Source organism: Phalacrocorax aristotelis, chromosome 4 (assembly GCF_949628215.1).
Source record: "Phalacrocorax aristotelis chromosome 4, bGulAri2.1, whole genome shotgun sequence".
NCBI classification, from domain to species: domain Eukaryota; kingdom Metazoa; phylum Chordata; class Aves; order Suliformes; family Phalacrocoracidae; genus Phalacrocorax; species Phalacrocorax aristotelis.
Window position 1 is genome coordinate 57740264 of NC_134279.1, and position 20002 is coordinate 57760265.

The window sequence follows — 20002 nt, forward strand, 5'->3', positions numbered from 1 at the left end:
CTATTTGTGCTGAAATTAGAGCAGGCTCCCATCTGAAATTTTTCACATTTTTCAAGCCCCTGTATGGATTTCTGTAAGTTTCAGGTATAACCTCAGTTCTCTTCCCGGCCCCCCCCCCCGCCATTTTTAAGCAACACTGAAAACATGGAATGAGCAGGATAAGAGCTGAGCACAGTGCTGAGGTTACATGTGTTGTCTGAGTCATTAGAGCTGACGGTGCTTCTGGCCTGTTCCATGTGCCAGATGTGACTTCTTTAACGAAGTTTAAAGATGTGGTGAAAGATTATAGTCATGGTTTCACATCACTTTAGACTGCGCCAAAATGAATGTTTTAAAAGCTGTTGCTCACAGTAACTGCTAAATGATGTCTGCCCATCATTTTCAAGCTATTACACATCTTCCTCCCCCTTGGCACCCTTGTAGCCCCCTGTCCAAGCTGATCAATTTGAGGGCCCAGCTGAAAACTAAGCCCTCAAAGAAGAGCTATCCTTTTGACAGTGTTGCTGTGGTGAGGCGCTGAGCCAGCCTAAAGGCCAACTGCCTCTGAAAGGGACAGTTGGCTTAAATCAGTGTAGATGTAAAACTGTACCGTTACATGAAGCATTTCACTCTGGTGGCTGTGAAACAACTTTGACTTTTATTTTCTATAGCTGAATGTACATGAAATGATTCCTTAAGCTGAGGTAAGCGCTACCTGTTCATACTCAATAGTTTAACCTGTTGAGTCAAGACTCTGTATTCCATTTAAGTTCTGCCTGCACGAAGTTAAAGACAATTCCAGCTCTTGTTTGTGCATGTGTAAGGTTTATACTGAGCTTAATAGCAATACTGCCTTTCACTGTTGCTTTTGACTATGGGAATAAGTTGTTTTTAAATGAAGACTCCGAGTTGGCTGGCCTTGCAGGCATCTGAAATGTGTGCCTGTGTCCATCCACATACATACTTATACATGTGCATATGCACATACAGACATCTCTAACAGGAAGGCTTGGAGCCACTGGTTCTCCCTCAGTAGCTCAGAGGACAGCCAGATTCCTAGGTGGGTAAAGTGGAAACAATGGGAATTCCTCTTGGCGTCTGTGGAGTTCAGCTGAGGTGGTCGGTGCTCACTTCTCATACTGCTCTCTAGCAACTTCTGGCACCACTTAGGTTTTGAAGGGTCTGGTAGAGAGTTTTAATGTTTTGACTTTCAGGTGGTTCCACAGCAGCCATCTGTGTTCAACCTTGATGTGACTGGTTGGTGATTTTGTTACTGGAGCTGGAACCTGTTAGAGTGCAAATGCAGAGTTACAATATCTCTTGGAGGTGGCGTGTGTGAGGAAAAATACTTGTAAGCTCCAAAAGGGTTTTGAGTTTTGTTTTTCGGATGTGGCACAGACCTTAATCTAGGTTCAGTGAAATTAGTGGCTAAATTCCCAATCATTTACTGGAGGCTTCCTTGAGACCTCTCCATCAGTACTTCAGTTCAGTTTGTTCTGTTACATGCTTCGCTTCTTGTTGAGATAATCTTCTTTTTAGTTTTTAATTTCATATACTTTGCATCCTTTGTCATAGGTTAGCCAGAAAGGATCAATACACAGACAGCTCCAGAACTTTCCTGTCCAAGCCAGCATCGCTCTTGTGCTTTTAGTCATTATCAGTACTCATTTAAGAAGCAGTCAAGCCCCACCATCTCTGTTGAGGTTACCTTTTTCCCCCTGTATTGATTACCTTAACTATTTTGAGTAAATTTGACTGCCTGTGGCTACTGCTGACCCTAGATTCCTGCAGTACCTCCAAGCAAAATGCTAAACATTGCTGGCATTCTTGGTACAGCTCGAGTGGGAGTGTAGGGAATTCAGGGGCACAAGGACAAAGTACTGCAGTGCATATCCAGGACTATCTTTTATTTTGGGGATGAAAAGTCTTATTCTGTGTTAAACTAAATTTGGGACTGCGTCATTGAGCGATGAGACCCCTCTCACTGTGGGTATGTGTGACGTCACTTGGTTTCTTACTGGTGTGGATGGTTCTGATGAGTTGGAAAAAATTCAGTGTACTGGGGGGAAAAAAATTCAGTGTAATTCTCTGGAATTGAGGCCTTAGTTAAAACAAGGGGTTGGCAGGAGGTTTTAATTCATAGCCAGAAATGATAGGGATATAAGTGAGCTAGGGTGAGGGAATGTTATTAGGGTGAATTTTGTTGCTTCCTTTTGGAGTGTCTGGTAATAGCTGCTGTCAGGTCTGTTCTGGGATGGTATTTCCTGTGTTTTAATGAAAGTGGTTGTAGCAATGTACAGGGTGTTTTACTGAAGACTTGGCAATATTGCAGCAACATATTAATTTCTGTAGTTTGACTTTTTGGTATTGACATGAAGTGTAAACATAACCATTTGGCAGTGTGATTAAGTATGTGTGACGCACTGTAGGAAAATTTCCTTTCAATTTGAAAGTAGAAATGCTGAGTGCAGTCCTGAGAATGTAGTTCTTTGGACATGGTGTTTTGTCTACGATTGTCGGAAAGGGTTTTTCAAATTAATTAAGAATATGCTTGTGTGTTGCAGGATAGAATATGGCTAAATTTAGGGGAATAAACTATAGGATGGTTAAGGAAAGTTTGTATAACTCTAAGGCAAAGATGTAGTCAATGCTGGTCTGAAGTCAGAGGTCATACTAAGAACAATGGGAAGTCCATGCAGGAAGCAAATGTACGACACAAGAGTAACATCTCTGGCATGTAAGTTCCAAATTTCCTGTCATCTGACAGCCATCCTTGGAGTTTGCTTTTTAGGTAGTGGTTCTCGTGACCTTTCTGTAGCTGATGATTTTGTATCTATCATCTTAATTTGTCTTCTGTGGAAAGCCTAATTTTTCCTGTTGTTCCTAGAATAGTTAGTCAGATCTCTTCTACCAGTGGCCTCAAGTTGGTTTAAAAAAAGAAAAAACCAACAAAAAACCACAAGAAACACCAAAAGATACTAAAAGTCTATGGATTAGGTAAGAGGTTTTGGCCTCATAGCAGATTTTATGACACAGTAGGAGGATGTATGCTTGTTTTTGAAGATGATCAGAAAATTAATCTCATTCTTTTCATCAGGTTATTGCACCATTAATAGATCTCCCTATCAGGTAGGAATTGAGAAAATACTGCCTAGCACTAGAACTGCATTCTTAAGTAAAAAAAATTGATCTAAATGTCTTTCAGTGAGAATTGTGAGGCCACAGCTGCCGTATTTTTCATCTGCTTTACTTCCTTAAGAAACAGTGATTCACTAGATGGTGAGTCAGCTAGCCAGCAAAGATGATTAATAAAGAAATAAGCTAAATAAGGATTTTTTTATTATTATTATTAGCCACCGGCTATTCTGAGCAAGAACTACTCCAAGTACTCGCTGACCCTGTTTTGTTAAAAAAAAAAGAAACCAAAAACCTAACCAAAACAACTTGAACGCCAACAGTTGTTATATTTGAGGTGATGGATGGGACAGTTCTGATAGTGGTTCTGCCTTAATTCTACTAAGCACATATGTAATGATCTATTCCAAACTTTTCATACACTTGCATAAGATCTTTTAGTGTGGGGAAAAAAAAATGTGCTGTAATATTTTCTAACTTTATTCCTTCCTCCCCCACTCCACAAATGACAGAATGACAGAGGCTTGTAATGTAGAGGAGATGATCCATTTTTACAGCTAAGCACCTATTGTGCAAAAAGTTTTTAATATGTTGTCGTGGTGTGCAGAATCAGTAAGGTTTCTTTTAGTACACATTGCCTAAGTTAAAGGTCCTTCATTGTCTTTTAGCTGGCTTTGAATCCAAAATTATGAGGTCTTGTAACAGCATCATTAAAATTGATTATGACTAAAACTGGAGAGAGACTTGAGCCTTTCATTCTGCCTTTTTCTTACTGCACTCATTTTAAGCATGCAGTCTGAGAGTCTTGCCTGAGCTTAAATGAATGCGATTTGGTCTCCTGCTGGACAAATTTTCCTATATAAATTTTCTTGTTTCATACTATTTCTTTTACATTATTTTCATATATACAGCACAGATGTGAGATAAAGACACCCTTCTAAGGGCATAATAAACCTGCACTGTGAGTGGATGCCTAGGCTAATGTGAAAGCTTCCTGGAGGCCAGCAGTGCTGGCAGAGAGGTTGGCTGAGCAGGATGCTGAAAGGCAGAGTGCCAGAGAAGCCAAGTTGGCATTGCTGAGTGCCTTGTCCCATGATGCCATAAGCTCTAGGCCTTGCCCTGGCATGGTGGATATCAAGGATGCTCCAAGATGGAGCACCCTGTTGTGTGTAGCATAAGACAGAAAGTACTGGCGAATATTGAGAGGTTGGGGAGGATTATACAGTGATAATAGTACTCCAGAATAGGAATGAATAACTGACTTCAGTTACTGGGAGAGTTTGTACTTAGAGCACAGGTGATAATGCCTTTTTATGACCTTTGGAAGAAGGGGCAGGCAACTCAGAGGAGGATTAAAAGGATGTCATGAGGTTATGCAGGGAGAAAATTAGAAAGGCCAAAGCCCAACTAGCGCTTAATCTGGCTACTGCAATAAAAGACAATAAAATTTTTTTCTATAAATACATTGGCAGCCAAAGGAGGGCTAAGGAGAATCTCCATCCTTTATTGGATGCTGGGGGGAAATGTAGCGACAAAGGCTGAGGAAAAGGCTTACTTAATACTTAATGCCTTCTTTGCCTCAGTCTTTTATAGTAAGACCAGTTGTTCTCCGGGTACGAAGTCCCTGAGCTGGAAGACAGAGTTGGGGAGCAGAATGAAGCCCCCATAATCCAAGTGGAAATGGTTAGTGACTGCTACACTGCTTAGACACACACAGGTCTATGGGGCTGGATGGGATCCACCCAAGGTACTGAGGGAGCTGGTGGAAGTGCTCACTGAGCCACTTTCAATCCTTTACCAGCAGTCCTGGCTAACGGGAGGTTGCAGCTGACTGGTTAGCAAATTTGACTCCCGTCTATAAGAAGGGCCAGAAGGAGGATCCAGGGAACTACAGGCCTGTCAGTCTGATCTTGGTGCCAGGGAAGGTTATGGAGCAGATCAGCTTGAGTGCCATCATGCGGCATGTACAGGACAACCAGGTGATCAGGCCCAGTCAGCATGGGTTTATGAAAGGCAGGTCCTGCTTGACTAACCTGATCTCCTTCTATGATAAGATGGCCTGCTTAGTGGATAAGGGAAAGGCTGTGGATGTTGTCTACTTAGATTTTAGTAAAGTCTTTGACACTGTCTCCCACAGCCTTCTCCTGGAGAAACTGGCTGCTCCTGGCTTGGACAGGTATATTCTTTGCTGGCTAAAAAACTGGCTGGATATCCAGGCCCAAAGAGCTGTGGTGAACAGAGTTAAATCCAGTTGGTGGCTGGCCACAAGTGGTGTTCCCCAGGGCTCAGTGTTGGGGCCAGCCTTGTTTAATATCTTTATCTATGATCTGGACGAGGGGATGAAGTGCACCCTCAGTAAGTTTGCAGATGACACCAAGTTGGGCGGGAGCGTAGGAAGGCTCTGCAGAGGGACCTGGACAGTCTGGATCCATGGGCCGAGGCCAGTTGTATGTGGTTGAACAAGGCCAAGTGCTGCGTCCTGCACTTTGGTCACAACAACCCCAAGCAATGCACCAGGCTTGAGGAGGAGTGGCTGGAGAGCTGCCTGGTGAAGTACATGGGGGTGTTGTTTGACAGGTGGCTGAACATGAGCCAGCAGTGTGCCCAGGTGGCCAAGGCAGCCAACAGCATCCTGGCTTGTATCAGGAATAGTGTGGCCAGCAGGAGTAGGGAAGTGATCGTGCCCGTGTACTCGGCACTGGTGAGGCCTCACCTTGAATATTGTGTTGCGTTTTGGGCCCCTCAGTACGAGGAGGACATTGAGTTGCTGGAGCGTGTCCAGAGGAGGTCAACGAAGCTGGTGAAGGGTCTGGAGAGCAAGTCTTATGAGGAGTAACTGAGGAAACTGGGGTTATTTAACCTGGAGAAAAGGAGTCTGAGGGGAGACATATCGCTCTCTACAACTAATTGAGGTGAGGTGGGTGTTGGTCTCTTCTCCCAAGTTTACTAGTGATAGGACAAGAGGAAATGGCCTCAAGTTGTGCCAGGGGAGGTTTAGATTGGATATTAGGAAAATTTCTTCACCGAAAGGGTTGTCGGGCATTGGAACAGGCTGCCCAGGGAGGTGGTGGAGTCATCATGCCTGGAGGTATTGAAAAGAGGTGTACATGTGTTGCTTAGGGCCATGGTTTAGTGGTGGACTTGGCAGTGCTAGGTGAACAGTTGGACTTGATGATCTTAAAAGTCTTTTTCTACCTAAACGATTCTATAATTCGAAAAAGGAGCTGACTCGCAAATTCAAATTTTACTTTGGTTTTACAGTGCACTATTAATAATTTGTCTTCATTCAGGTAGGGTTACAAAGTAAGGCTGAGTGTGGCTCCATATGAGTTTATCCTGTTTCATCGAATGCTCTGTGAAATTATTGTCTTAATGGTGGGAAAGTATATCTCTTGGGAAGTATGAACCTTGTTGAGAAAACAGTGTCTCTGGTTGTGGAGGTCTTGAATTGAGCAGGTGATATAATATTTTAACATCATCTTGTGAGAGGGTTTATTGCATTTCTGTTTGTGTCCTTGTTTCTTCTGCAACGGCTCATCCTGTTCTGCTCTGTTTGACCTGTTAATATATGTGCGGAACAGGAGGGGAGAGGCTAACTAAAGAGCATGCTTGTGCCCTGAAGGGGGAAGGATGACTTAAGCTAAAATGCTGCCTCCATATCCCATGGGTATGATATGTGGTAGAGTGACTGGATCTCCTGCATTATTCATTGCCACTGGCTTCTGCTGTGACGTGGGTGTTTATCACATGAATAGTTGTGCTGTGGGTTGCTGCAGAAAAGGTGTGTGTGACCTGAATACTCATCACCCACAGGTCTTTCTCTGAGTGACAGATAAAACCTGGTCTCAAGTATGGTATGTCTGCTGAGAAGTCGAATCATTTGGAGATGTTTTTCTCTGACAGCTTGTGGTTGAGCATCCTTAGTTGCTTCTAATCCTCATGGTTGGTCTCTGTCAGAGGTACCAGCATGAATTCCCAGGCTTTCAATTCCTTCCTTAGAATTTGATGCCTGTGTGAAAGTGAATTTTATTCTTAACATGTATTTGGAAAATTGTTCAGCTAGCTAAGTTGCACCCCGCTGTGCTAAGATTTTTTTTTGAGGGAAATTCCAGTCTGCTTTGTTTTCAAATATTGATTCAAGTTTCTTTTTTTTGCCCCACTTTTAATTTTTTTAAATTCTTTTTAACTCAGCTGCTTGAGCATTTTCAAAGCACACTTGTTTTGCTGCTCAATTGCTTACAGCAAATTGTGTGTTGGGCTTTTGTGAGCTCTAAAGCTTGGGCCAGGAGGGATGAGCAAATGGAAAATATGGCTTGATTGACATCTGCTGAGGGGGAAAACATGCATCAGTAGTACTTGGACCGTGCTTGAAGAGTTGCTGTTGAGCGATATGTACCCTTATGTTGATTGTGCTGTGCTTGTGGTGTAATAACATACAAACTGTGAGCCCTAGCCCAGATGTTTGCCGAGACATTTTTGTAATAGCAGTTACATGTCTGGTTCTTGTTGCAAGTCATGATAGCAGTGATGCTGAAAGCTGGAGAGAAGGGGTGGGCTTAGGGGACAGAAAGGGGGGACACAAGGCTTAGTTGTGCTGCTGTAGAGATGCTCAGCACACTGCAGGTGGCCTGCCCCAGAGTATGGGAGATAGGTTCAGGATGTTTCTGTGGTCTCCTCCTCTTCCATTGGCTTTTCCACATTGGATATATCTGTGCTGAGACCTAGAACCAGAACAGCTCCTTGCCCTGGCTGACTGGTTTACCCTTACGAAGCTCAATTACTCACCAGTGGAAATACCAGCTCCCTCAGGCTATAAGGGTAGAGTATTTCCGTAAAAGTTTTACTGGTAGGATATTATGATTTATGGATAACTACAGAAGCAGAACACAAACTGAAGCGGGTTTTTTGGGTGCACAATCTGACAGGACCAGGTGAGCTGGAGCCAGTGCTGTGCAGTGGGAGAAGTCAGCCTCTCCGAGACTAAAGATAACTTCTGCTTCAGTGTCAACACAGCGCTTTGCTTTCTTCTGCTTTGGTGTCTGTGCAGCACAGCTCGGCAGGCAGTAAGGCTTGAGAAAAGCAGTAAGCCAGGCAGCCTGGTGTTTGGGAGCAGTCACAGGCAACATGGAGGTCTAAAAGATTTGAGGGCGATGCTGGGGAGGATTCGCTAAAACGAAATTTCAGATTTGGTCCAGACTGGCGTGAAAGGAAAGTTTCTTAGCTCTTCCCTTCCCACCCCCCACACCTCCTCTGTGCAAAACTTTAAAAAGAAAAACAAAAAACACCTTCCAATATCTACTTTGGAGGTTTTTATTAAAAAGAATCACAGAAGTGAAGGGGGCAGACTTGGGTATCCAATATCATTCATAAACATCAAGATTTTCCCTCCTCACAGTCTCTTCTGTAGTGACCCCATGGTCAGCGCACATTGTGGGGAGGCAGAAGACCCATGCCCGTGTTCCTTCTTGGCCCAGGAGGTCTCAACCCATCTTCTGCGCTTTCCAGGAAGATGTCCAGAATGTGCTTTTTAATCTGGAAGGGGAAGAGTTGGGACCCTTCCTGCAAATAATGGATATCAAAAACCCTTCAGTTTTGAAAGTAGCATACAAAGAAAGGTAGATGCTAAAAATGTCAGGGAATTCTTGAGATGGTGACAGCAGCCTTCTACTCTGGCCCGTCTTTAATGAGTCTTTCACCCATCATTATATTATGAGTCCTCCATGTCTGTCAGATTGAAGTGCAATTTGTTAATATACGTAGCACGTGTTCCCTTTTTTTTGGTGGCTAGAAAAACATAATTTGTGGTGAGTTGGTTGTGTGGTTTGGTGTGGTTTTTTTTTTTCCCCCTCTTTTAAACTATTTCCAGACTAAGGCCTTGTGAAACTTCAGAACAAGACTCAGCTCTTCTTTCTCCTTTCAGAAACAAACCCCAGCAGCCTGGGTTCTTGGGGTGGTGGCATGAGGCTTGCCTGGGAGGCTGTCTGATGGATTGGAGTTAGAGACTGGCAATGTGCTTTCTAGAAGGAAAGAGAAAAATTTGTACCTAAAATAGATGACCATGCTGTACTTATTAATTATTGATGTTATGCTGGATGACTTCTTTCTTCTATTTTTAAATTGAAGGAAGAGGTGGAAATTTTAATGGAGGGGTAGGTGGGATCCTGTAATTCCTGTTTAAAAGACAATTAAAAGCAGAGTCCCTGGTCTGATAATGTAAATACAGCATGCCTGCATGTCTGTGTGCCTAGAGAAAACTGCAGTATGATATCAAATTCTTATTGATATCAGTTCACTCATCTGTATATGATGAGTACGGTACATATGTAATATCCTCAACCTCATGCATAAGTACATAACTATGCTTCCATTCTAAAAGCACAAGAACTGGGAAATCTATAGTTATTTTTCCCAGAGCAACTGAATCCCTGCTCACTTGCATGTTACTGATTTTACACCCACCCTGCCCCAAACACAGGCAGGTTTGCAGGCTGTTAGCAATGTATAGGCATTACTATAAAGGATACAGGAGGAGTGCTCCAGAGTGATGTAATCCTTAATATTTGTGTCTCCTGATGCAAATACATGGCTTTATTTTCCTACGAAACAAGCTTTTGAGGTGAAGAAGTAGAAGACTGTTGCTCTGCTTGGAGAGATGTGCCACCCCCAAGCCCAGGCTGGCTGCTCTCTGCTGGGGCCATCCGAGAAGTGGTTGCCCAGCGGGGAAGGGGGAAGAGTTGGTGAATGCTGTCATTTATTGGTGTCAGTTTTTAGGTGAAGTGGATTCAAAGCAGAGTAGCTCAGTTTAAGTCAGCAGAAACATCTGAGAACTTTGCTGGTGCAGGGTTTTTTTTTTTTTTTCTGATTTAAAGGTGAGAACAAAAATGCAATGCTATTGCCAAGGAGCACACCATTTATCTAGTGTGTCTTCCAGGAGAAAACAGTTACTGAAGTATAAAACCTCTGTTGGTAATGAATGACTCCAGTTGACATTTGGTGATTGAAAACCTGCCTCTTTTACATTTAACCTAAACTTTAAAGTTCCTTTGCAAGAGCAAGGATGTTGGAAAGGAGAGCGATCAAACCTGCTAACCTTCTTAGCTCTCGGCGGGAAGCCACCAGGCACAAGCATAGGCTGCAGTGGAGCAGGAGGAAAAAAGCTGCAGTGATTCCTAGCTTGGTAAATTCTTGCTAAACCTCAAGAAAGTAGGTTTGGTCTGAGTCTGGACATCACAAATCCGATGTCTGTCTCTGTTTTGAAAGATGTACAAAAGTAAGTCTTGGTCTGGCATCTCAACAGGATTGAAAACTCCCAATTTTTTTTCCCTGCTGGCTGGTGTTTTCTGTTTGGTTTTATTATTTCTAACTTAAATTCTCTGATGTGCCCAAGATCAGGTTGCACACTGGCACTTGTGAGATCGCTTGTTTCTGAGGCTAGCTGAGGAGTGGATCACAGGTCGGTGTTCCATGGAAATCCAAGTAACCAGGAATATCTAATGCTACTTGAAGTATATGTAGCTATCGCTCCACCTTTGCAAAAGAAGGAAATAAGGACTATTTAATTTTTTTAACTTGCACCTAGTGTTACCTCAACCAGCCAGTAGTTTATTTCATTAATTTTAACAGTATGTTCCTACTTTGTCATCTGTGGGTGTTAAACATGCGCTAATTCACTTTCTAAGAAGGGTATCAGTGCCTGCATGCGATCTGCCTTCCAATTTACTGCTTTTAATAAAGTCCTGAATGAATTATTCCAGCTTGCATAGGTCTGGGAGACTGAGCTTACTGTACTGTTGGCTGTCTGAGCTTTTCTTTGAAATACTAAGATTTATAAACAGGAAGAAAAAAAAAAAATCCTGTCTTCATCCCTGAGTTGTTTTCAAGTCTGCCAATTTTCAAGGCAGGCAACACGGTAAAAATGTGGGTGGAGAGGCAGACATGTTCAGCAGGACGCAGAGAAAGGAAAGGACACTCAGGGTAGGGGAGTCTCAACTGGGAAATAGAAAATGGGTGTGCAGTAGCATGATTTCAGGAACTTGTCATCAGTATGGATATCCCTTTGGATCTGAGGTCGGATGTCTCTTGTTGGAACGTTGTTTTGCAATTTTCTCTCTGCTGTTTTGTTGGAGAGCTTGGTCATTCCTACCTTTCAGACCTATATTTTGTATTTCAGGCTTTTCTCTGACCTCAGAATTGACGGCTGATCCCGTCTAAGTTTGGATTGAATAATTGTCTGGTTTCAGGCGTAAAATGCTTTTTCAGCTGTTGCCTATTTTAAAAATTGAATTAACTACTGTTTCTGTTGCAGTTATGCTAAGCTTGGTTTAGAGCAAATTAGGTTTCATACATAGGATGAAGAGGGTTAATTATAAAAATGGCCGTGCCAGCACAGATGGATGTATCTGTACGTTTATCTTGGGAAGAAACCCCTTAAAATTAGTTGGAGAAAAGCCAGCATGTATGTCCAGTCTGTGGAGAAGTTTGGGATCTCAACACCTAACCCAGGAAGTTTTGTTTATATAAAACCTGTGAATATCAAATAGAAGGAAATTGCTAGTTTAGTTTCTTGGCTTCACAGGTATGAACACGTGTGCTTTCTTTCTCTACCTCCCCCCCCCCCCCCCAATATACTGAAATCTGATCATCTGATACAAAAGTCCACAAAATGTGCCTGCCAAATTGGGTTAGAATATTAGCTAATAAGCATTGTTCTGTTTTCTTTCTGCCCCCTTGAAGAGTTTTTTTTTAAAAGTGCAGTTTGACTATTGAAATGAAAATGAGTATATTTTCTTGATTTCTTCAAAAAGCTTTAGATTTTAAAATTATTTTTTCATCTGTCTTAAAAAGGACTTATTTTCAAGTTTCCAAATGACAAATATGATTTTTAACAAGAACAGTTTTAGCTCTCTTAAATGATCTGTTCTGTCTCGGTACTTTCTAGGGTTTATAGTTCTTGGATTTCTGATAGACCAAGGACAGGAAAAAATGAATCCCTCTTTAAAAAGGAATATAATTTGGCTTGATTTAGCCTGGCTTTTGCTTTAACAAAGAAAGAGGGTGTTTTTAAGCTCTACAGAAGATGAGATTTGTATCTTTGGTTTTGCATATTTATTTTCTCCAGATGGGAGAACAAATATAAAGTTAAATAATACCTTGAATCCTAGAACATAGTTTGACTGACAGATCTGCTGCTGCTGCTGGAGTATCTTTTGATGGGGAGATAACCTCTCTTCTGTCACTATGTGGCAACAATCCCAGTATATTTCTCAGTACCAAACCCCATAGCATTAATGTAATCATTTACCAGGGGGTGGAACGTTGGGTAATGACTGTGATACAGCACACAGACTTTGCAAAAATAAATTGTATACTTGATGTCTACTGAACACAAGCATAATTGAAAAAATTAGTTTTTCCTTTATTTTCTAAATTAGGTTATGAATTTACTGTTTAGTGAGGACTCTTTGCTGCTTTTTTTCTGATTTGGGGCTCGTCTCTATCATCTAAATTAATTTTCTTCGTGATATTCAGTGTTTGCATGGGGCAAACCGCAGGTCTGTTGTGAATTTAAAGCATGCCTTGCAGCATGTCTCTTACATTCCCTAGCTGCTATAGGCTGACAGCAAGGGGCCTTGCAACATCTGCCTGGTTTGAGGAGATCCCTGTGCTGAAATATATGGATCCTCTGTTCTGCTTTTACTTCTCCTGCATGCACATTGTTCAGTGCAGATGGGTTTTAAGGATTTAAACTGAAGGTGGCTATTTGGGTTACTCAGTCATTTGTCATGCTTGTCTGGTTCCCAGGCTCCTGCTCCCACTGCTGCAGAGGGTGGCCGTGTGGGTTTCTTCTGCTAACCTGCACCTTTGCAAGCTCAGTACTTTTCACTAATCCCTCCTTGACTCTTCGTAAATGAAAACTCTATGTGGCTTGGTTTTGTTTTGCAGCTTGCCTGATTTCTGCAGCGACCTGAGGGGGTGCTGGTGCCCAGGACTCCAGGCCTTGGTGCTCTGGTACGTGCTTCCCACCAGCGAGCTGGGGAGAGTAAGTAATGCACTCCATGTCCAGGGTTGCTCTGGGGTGGGAGAGCTCTTTCTGCACTTTTGTTGTCCCATGTCTCAAACACTGAAGTCTCAGATTTCTCCCAGCACAGAGACTGGAGGTACCTGTATTTCTATGCAGTATTTACATTGTTTATCATGATGTTTATTAACAAAGATGTTCCAGCTCTTCCAGTACTCCAGCAAGAGCAGTTCTTGGTTTATCCATTCTTGCAGATTAGCTGTATTTGTGCGACAAAGCACTTAAACTTGCACTACCACCTCATGTGAGAAAAGGCTGTACCCAACAGAGGTGTTTCATAGTAGTGCTGTTCCTCTGTGGTGTCAGTAATACTATCTGTTAGTTGGATTTCAGCATTCTGTGCAGCGGAAGTGCAGTCTCCTGCAGTGTGTTCAGGTGGTTCTGGGTGGGTCTTGAGTGGAAGGGTGGACCACAGCAGCAGCTGTTTTGTGGCACCAGGGCCATCTATGTGGAGGGATTATCTGGTGGCACACTCCCCAGCAGCCTCTGGTGCTGTGCCTTTCCCTTCTCATGTGACCTTACAGGCTAGGGATGTACTTCCCAGTACCTGGCAAGCCATGGGGCTTCTCATCTTCCGAAATATGAGATGTGAGAGATCTGGCATTTTCTACCCACAAAGAAAGCACTGTTAGCTGGAAGGCTTGGGCTAAGCATGTCTATAGGTTTGCCTGCACCATGCAAGCAGTTGTACTGGCAGAGCCCTGCGGAGAAACTGCACCATTTTGCTGCCAGAGGCAGGAAGTTTTTCTGTCAGGATTGCTGTTCCACATTCCTGAAATACAGCAGCACTCTTACGGGCTTTTGTTGATGTGATTCCTCCAAGGGTGTTATTTTGTATGGTCCTAACTGTTGGAGGTGAGCTGGCAGAGGCTTCAGGTGTGAGCCAGCCTTGTAGCCACTGAGCAAATCTTATGCATGCCTCAAGTTCTTGCTTTACTTGTGGGGTGCACAGCTGCAAACTCTTATCCTGTAAGTTTCCTCTTTAGCTGGTTGGTTAAAATGTAGAGAGGAGGTAAATGCTAGTACCTAGCTGAGACATTGATTTAGAAAATGATCTTTCATGCTGCATGTTACTTTTCCCAGAGAATTCTGTATTTACAAGGGACTTCTCATCCTGAAGAATTTCAGGGGTTTTATGGTTTGTTCCTCTCCCCTGGATAAAGCCACACTCGGGTGAGACAATGTATTTCTTATTAAAGCAGTCTTTGCGCAAAGAGAACAATGGGACTCCAGCAAGGGCTAATCTCATGTTGGTATGCAGTTGCATGAGACACGAGTGTTTTAGCCAGTGCAGTAAGATGGCTCTTAAGAGCTTATGTAAGGGTTCAGGGTTAGTCTTGGTCTTCATGCTTTTCATGTATGTTAATCAAGCAGACTCAGTGGTCTGTGATACACAGGAGGCTGGGCTAAGGATGCAACTTTTCTTTCAGAGTTGTTTTTCTTTAGTGTCTGTACTGACTTGACAAACCTCAATTCTTACATCCGAACCGAGCAGTATTCTACTAAAACATGGAGTTGCCATTCAGATTATTAATTTGTGTCATATACTAGGTCATTCTCGTGTCTTTTTTCTCTTGTTCTTTTTTTTTGTTGTTTCCTCTTGGTCCTTTCCCTTTCACTGGAAGAGCCGTTACGTCTGCTTGCTGTCATGACTGATTTTATGTATCCATAAGGGAGTCTCATAATTTTGCTTAAATATGATTCCAGTCTTTTCCCTGGGGAAGAAGCTATTGGGTTGAGAACCTTCACTTTAATAGGACCAGTCACCTACTTCATCTTACTCCTCTTTGCAGCCATGTCCAGTTCCCCAAAGGCCTGTCCGCCAGAGCATCTTTAGGTGAATTGCTCACTGCATGATGCTTGACTGGCCTCTCTGGCTGTCAGGAAGCACTCTGCCAGGGCATTGCGCAGCCATTGGCCTGGCTTTAGCTAGGTGTCTTGCAGGCAGCTTTGTGAGACCACCCCTGCTAATCTTTAATCAGCAGACTGCTTTGATGCCAAGCTGAGGGGAGCAGTGCTTCAGCCATTGTTTAATGAAATTGAAATGCCTCACCCCAGCTGCTCAGGGAGGAACAGGCTTGCTGGACCCTAGCTTTTCGAATGAAAAGGAATGGTTACTCATTTTATGATAACTGCGGGTTTTGGAGGTAATGGAATTGGTGTGGGCTCAACTACCTGAGCAGCTATTGCTGCTTTTCAGTCTCTCAGCAAGCCTTGCAGACAAGGCGTGGGTGTCATGCTCACAGTGGAGCTGGTGCTCACCACATCGTCTCAGAGACCACAGATGCAGTAGCGTAGACTAACTATTTTCCAGATGTCACTGGATTAACACCTATATGTTTAACGTATCTACAGAATACGCTTTAAAGGTGGAAGTCCCTGCCAAGAACAAAATCTGTGTGGACACAGCAATAGCTCAGATTGTCCTTCAGGCCATGTCAGCATCTTCTTCCATGCCCCAGTGGGATCTATGCTGCTAATAACAAGAGAGTTCAGTTTCACAGCTGTTCCAGTAGTTCTGTTGAGACAGTCATTTCTGTAGTGTTTGTGCCTCTCTGTTAGGGGTTGAACCAGAACCAACGAAATGTCTCACAGAGTAGCAGAAAATCTATGGTTGGTCTGACCTCAGGGTGTGCTTGTATTGGTGACCCTTCTTTAGTTAAAGAGTTTCTTATTACGAGTAATTTCAAACTGTTGGCTACAAAGCAATGAGTTGGCTGAACGTGAACTTCAGGTCCAAGTGTGGCCCAAAAGACAGGTATTGTGTGATGCTTTGTAGGGAGCCTTTAGGAGGTGAGTTTAATTGGTCCCATTTTAATTGACCTTGATTCAGCCTGTTTTGGTGCTGAATTCATATGAGATCATTTATAGTACTTGCTGCTTGGTAAAGATGGTTGCAGTATCTCCAAGGTAGCTCCCCAGTAGTGTGCTGCAAAGCCTTCTCTGTGGCTCAGCAGAGGCTATCAGAAAGTTCCTGCTGTGTTATCTTCACTTAGCACTGGAGAGAATAGCTGCTTGTTTGTGGAAGATATTATTCACAAAATGAGGCTAATTCTCTGGTGCCTGACTTGTTTAATAATAATAGGATTAATAGGATGTGAAGGAAACCCTGGGGGAAATTCTCAAATTGCAGCAGGTGAATGGAATCGCCTATGCTTCTGCTCCCAGTGTTGTCATTGTTCATCATCAGCTTTTGCTACTGGTAACAGCAGTAGAAGATGTAGTACTGGGTAGCGTAGGACGTGGTTCAGCCTTTTTTACTACCTTAGTATATCATACTTTCAAAAAGAAATTTCTTGCTATATTGATAGCAATTGTCCTTGTAAACCAAGGACACAGCTCTTGCCTTGGGGGAGGGTATTGTGGAAAGGAGAGACCTGAAAAGAACTAAATGAATCTTAGCTGGTTGTTTGTCTTGAGCTCATAGTTTATTGTCCCCAGACTCATCTTATTTGTAAAAAAAAAAAAAAAAAAAAGAAAAAAAAAAAGAAAATGGTACCATGAGGTAGAAATTAACAGTATTTTAGAAAATGTTAAATAAAATTGCTTTTTTAATGGAGCATTGCAATATTTAATGTGATTATTTATGGCCTAGTTAGGATTAGGAAGCATCAGCGACAACATGAAACTATTCTGATTATTCTGACAGATGTTTAATTATTAAAAAAATTGGCTTTTCCTAAGAATAAGTTCTTCCATCAAGAAAGGTTGAACTCTTATTGTTCATTATCTGCAGTTATCACATATCTTGACTTGTGACTCAGTTAATGAGTTTTTCTTTTTGGGTGCTGAGAATACTTTCCACTGCATTGTTGCAGAAAAACATGGCACGTGGCATGTCAGCTTAGGAACAATTTATGCTGTATTGCAGCAGTTGTCAATACAATATGGGTTGTGAATGGAGAGGGAAGGTGGTACCCAGGAATATGCTTATATTGTTCTAAATGCATGTCATCGTTATCTTTGAGGAAGGAATCAAAGAGCCCAATGGGAGCCTGTCTCACAGCTGCTCTTCTCTTGTTTGTGCAAGTGATTTTAGTGACTGACACTAGTACAAAACTGGATGCAGATGCAGGGTGGGTCTTGTCCGTACATCATTCAGCATCCAAAAAGTCTGACCTTCAGTTTATTTTTCCTTCATATCCCTGTGGGTAAAAAAACAAAATGAAAAAAAACCCATAGGGCTGAATTGTTTTCTTGCCAGAAATGTAAACGAGTTGCTTGCTTCCTACAAACAAGACTCTAGTCCTTTTTTTTAGTTCAGCAGCAAGAGAAATGTACCGTTTATGATGCTAGAGATGTAGCTGTTGTCCAGCTTATGGCAAATTGAGACATTCAGACATGTGCTTGGTAACTGCACCTAGAAAAAAGCGTTTTTAAGGAAAAAAAACATTGGTAGTAGAAATTAAAATCCTGACTCATACCTCAGAAATAGTTCGTCTGCTTTCAGTCATTCCTGGTTTTGACTGCTTCAGAGAAGTAAGAAGGCCAAGAAATTGTGCAGAAGGCAGAGTGAAAAATCTGTTCACAAGGTTTCTTCCAAATTCTATTAAATGAAAGCCATCTTATCCTTTTGAAAATTGGTACCCCAAATCATGGGTTTTGGGGACTTTGAACTTTCTTATTATTCACTAACAATGCACTTATACAATCCTGCTAGATTTTTGTCCAGAGGTGGTTATTTAACCTCTCAGTGAATTCCACACATGCGCACACACACACACAAAATCACATCAAAGTATGTCCCTTTCAGATGCTTACCCTCATCATATTACACAATTCATAACTTTTAAGATGGGTTTGTTAAATGATTTTATCCCCTTTTGGAAGGCCGTTCTTGGACCACCTTTCTCTGATGTTCGGTATGTTCTAATTTCCAGCCTAAATTTAGTAATGACTGCTTTACATGCACTCGTTTCTTGTGCCAACGTTACACTTTAAAGTCTTTGTTGCTTTTCTCAGCCTTTGTTTTGCTGTAAGCCAAACCCTTGATATCCTTGTACAAGACAGAAATCTGGTACCTTAATTATCTTCGTTTCCTGTGTTTTCGATTAATCCCTGGTGTGTGGGGGACCAGATGCTACTGGCTGTTTCAGATGAAGTCTGGGCATTACCTTGCATGATGGTGTCAGTGTTTTCCTAGCTCTGCAGGAAAGGCTGTAACCAGAAAAGGTATTTGCCTTCCCCCATGCATGCATCACACTGGAAGCTCAGAGCAGGTCAGCACCCTGCTCATGTAGCTGGATCTCTTTCTTCCATCACATCCAACCATTTGTACCACAGCCCAACACTGACAGCAGAATTTTTTATAGTGATCCTCTGAAAGAATGACCTAGTGCTTTGTGTTACTTCATTACATTTCTATCATGCTCCTTCTCAGCATCCAGTTTTCCTTTTGGTGATTCCATCTTTCTCCTTGCAGCGGAGCATCCAAATTTTGTGTCACCAGCAGATTTCACTAACACCTGTTGTGACAAAATCACTAATGATAATATTAATTTCAATTTCCTTTCATCCTCTGATATTTTCCAGTCTTTTGGTTAATTTGTATTTTCCCTCTCCTCCTAATGTGTGAAAAGGAGAAGTTCCCAGTTTGCTTCCACTGAACCATTTATTTGGACCTTTCTTTGTGTTTCCTCTTGTTAACTCCTCTGAGCTAAACAATTTGTACTTCCCTCAGTGCATCAAAGCTCCTCTACAATAGCTTTGATAATTGTTCCCTAAGTTTTTCTTGTTTTGTGGTCTCTGAAAAATACTTGAAGATACTTGGGCTTGTCTGGGCTGCTGAAGTTTGTATATTTTGTCTGAGAGAATAATCAAGCACAGGGGAAGCCTGTGTTAGCATCTTACAGCCTTACATTGCCACATGTAAAACAACATTTTGTTAAAGTAACAGTTTGCTTCAGTGTTGTTCCTATGCTGTGAATTGTAAATTGTATTTTAGCTGGTTGTCCAATGGTCAGGAAGCAGTTATACAGGCACACACACGCGAAACATAAATATATACAAAGCATTATATATTTATATATAAAGCATGTGTTTACATAATGAATGTATATTATATAAACACATATATATAAAATTATAGGGTAATTTTTTCAGAGGAATCTCTACCTTGAAGTTTCAAAACACAACTCGCACTACGTTTTTTACTACATCTGCTACCGCCAGGTCCCCAAGGAGCAGCAACAGCTAATGCTGTGACTGTTGCATTGCAGACTGGGGGTATAATGCGCTTGGGTTAAATAAAAATAGGAAACTCTGATGACAGGAGGAATGAGTAATAAGATATGAACAGAAGTGTTGTGATTTTTGTTTTTGGTATTTTGCTTTCAAGATGGAAAGAGTGGAGGCTGCTTGGGACAGCGATAAGGAAAGTCGCAGAAGGTATCTGCTGGTGGTGGAACAACTGTTCCAGAAGGAGCTGTTTAAAGAAATATCAGTGCAAGTTTTTTTCTTTTATTGCTTTACAACTCTTCTTCTGTCCTCACACCCTGAAAACCAGCTGACCTCAGCTTTATCTTATGCTCAGCTTGTCTTTTGAGGGCTTTCTAGTAACCATGGGAGTTAGAAACAGCCTTGGCTTGAATCCTGGTCTTCTGGCAGTAGGTGGGTTCTGCTGTGCTCCCTACTCCTGTGAAAGGGTAAAACAGAGGGCGTGGGGATTGCATCATTTAGATGCAAATAGGCAAGATGGCTAAACTGGGAATTTTTGTCTTGAGTAACAAAATGAAGTCACTGACTTAAATTACATTTCAGTATTTAATGGAGGATACCAGCAAGATGAAGAAGGTGGTGGTTTTGTTTTTG

General features: G+C 42.1%; 1 protein-coding gene across 12 annotated transcripts in view; it reads left to right on the top strand.

The window, feature by feature from the left end:
- The window catches only part of APBB2 (amyloid beta precursor protein binding family B member 2), a 199697-nt gene that overhangs the window by 50683 nt on the left and 129012 nt on the right, over positions 1 to 20002 (top strand). For 11 of the 12 annotated variants that reach the window (XM_075091604.1, XM_075091601.1, XM_075091608.1 and 8 more), the window contains one exon: positions 13057 to 13153. The gene's annotated coding sequence lies outside the window, so the exon portion shown is untranslated. The remainder of the gene's footprint in view (positions 1 to 13056; positions 13154 to 20002) is intronic. The other variant, XM_075091605.1, reaches the window with a different exon arrangement.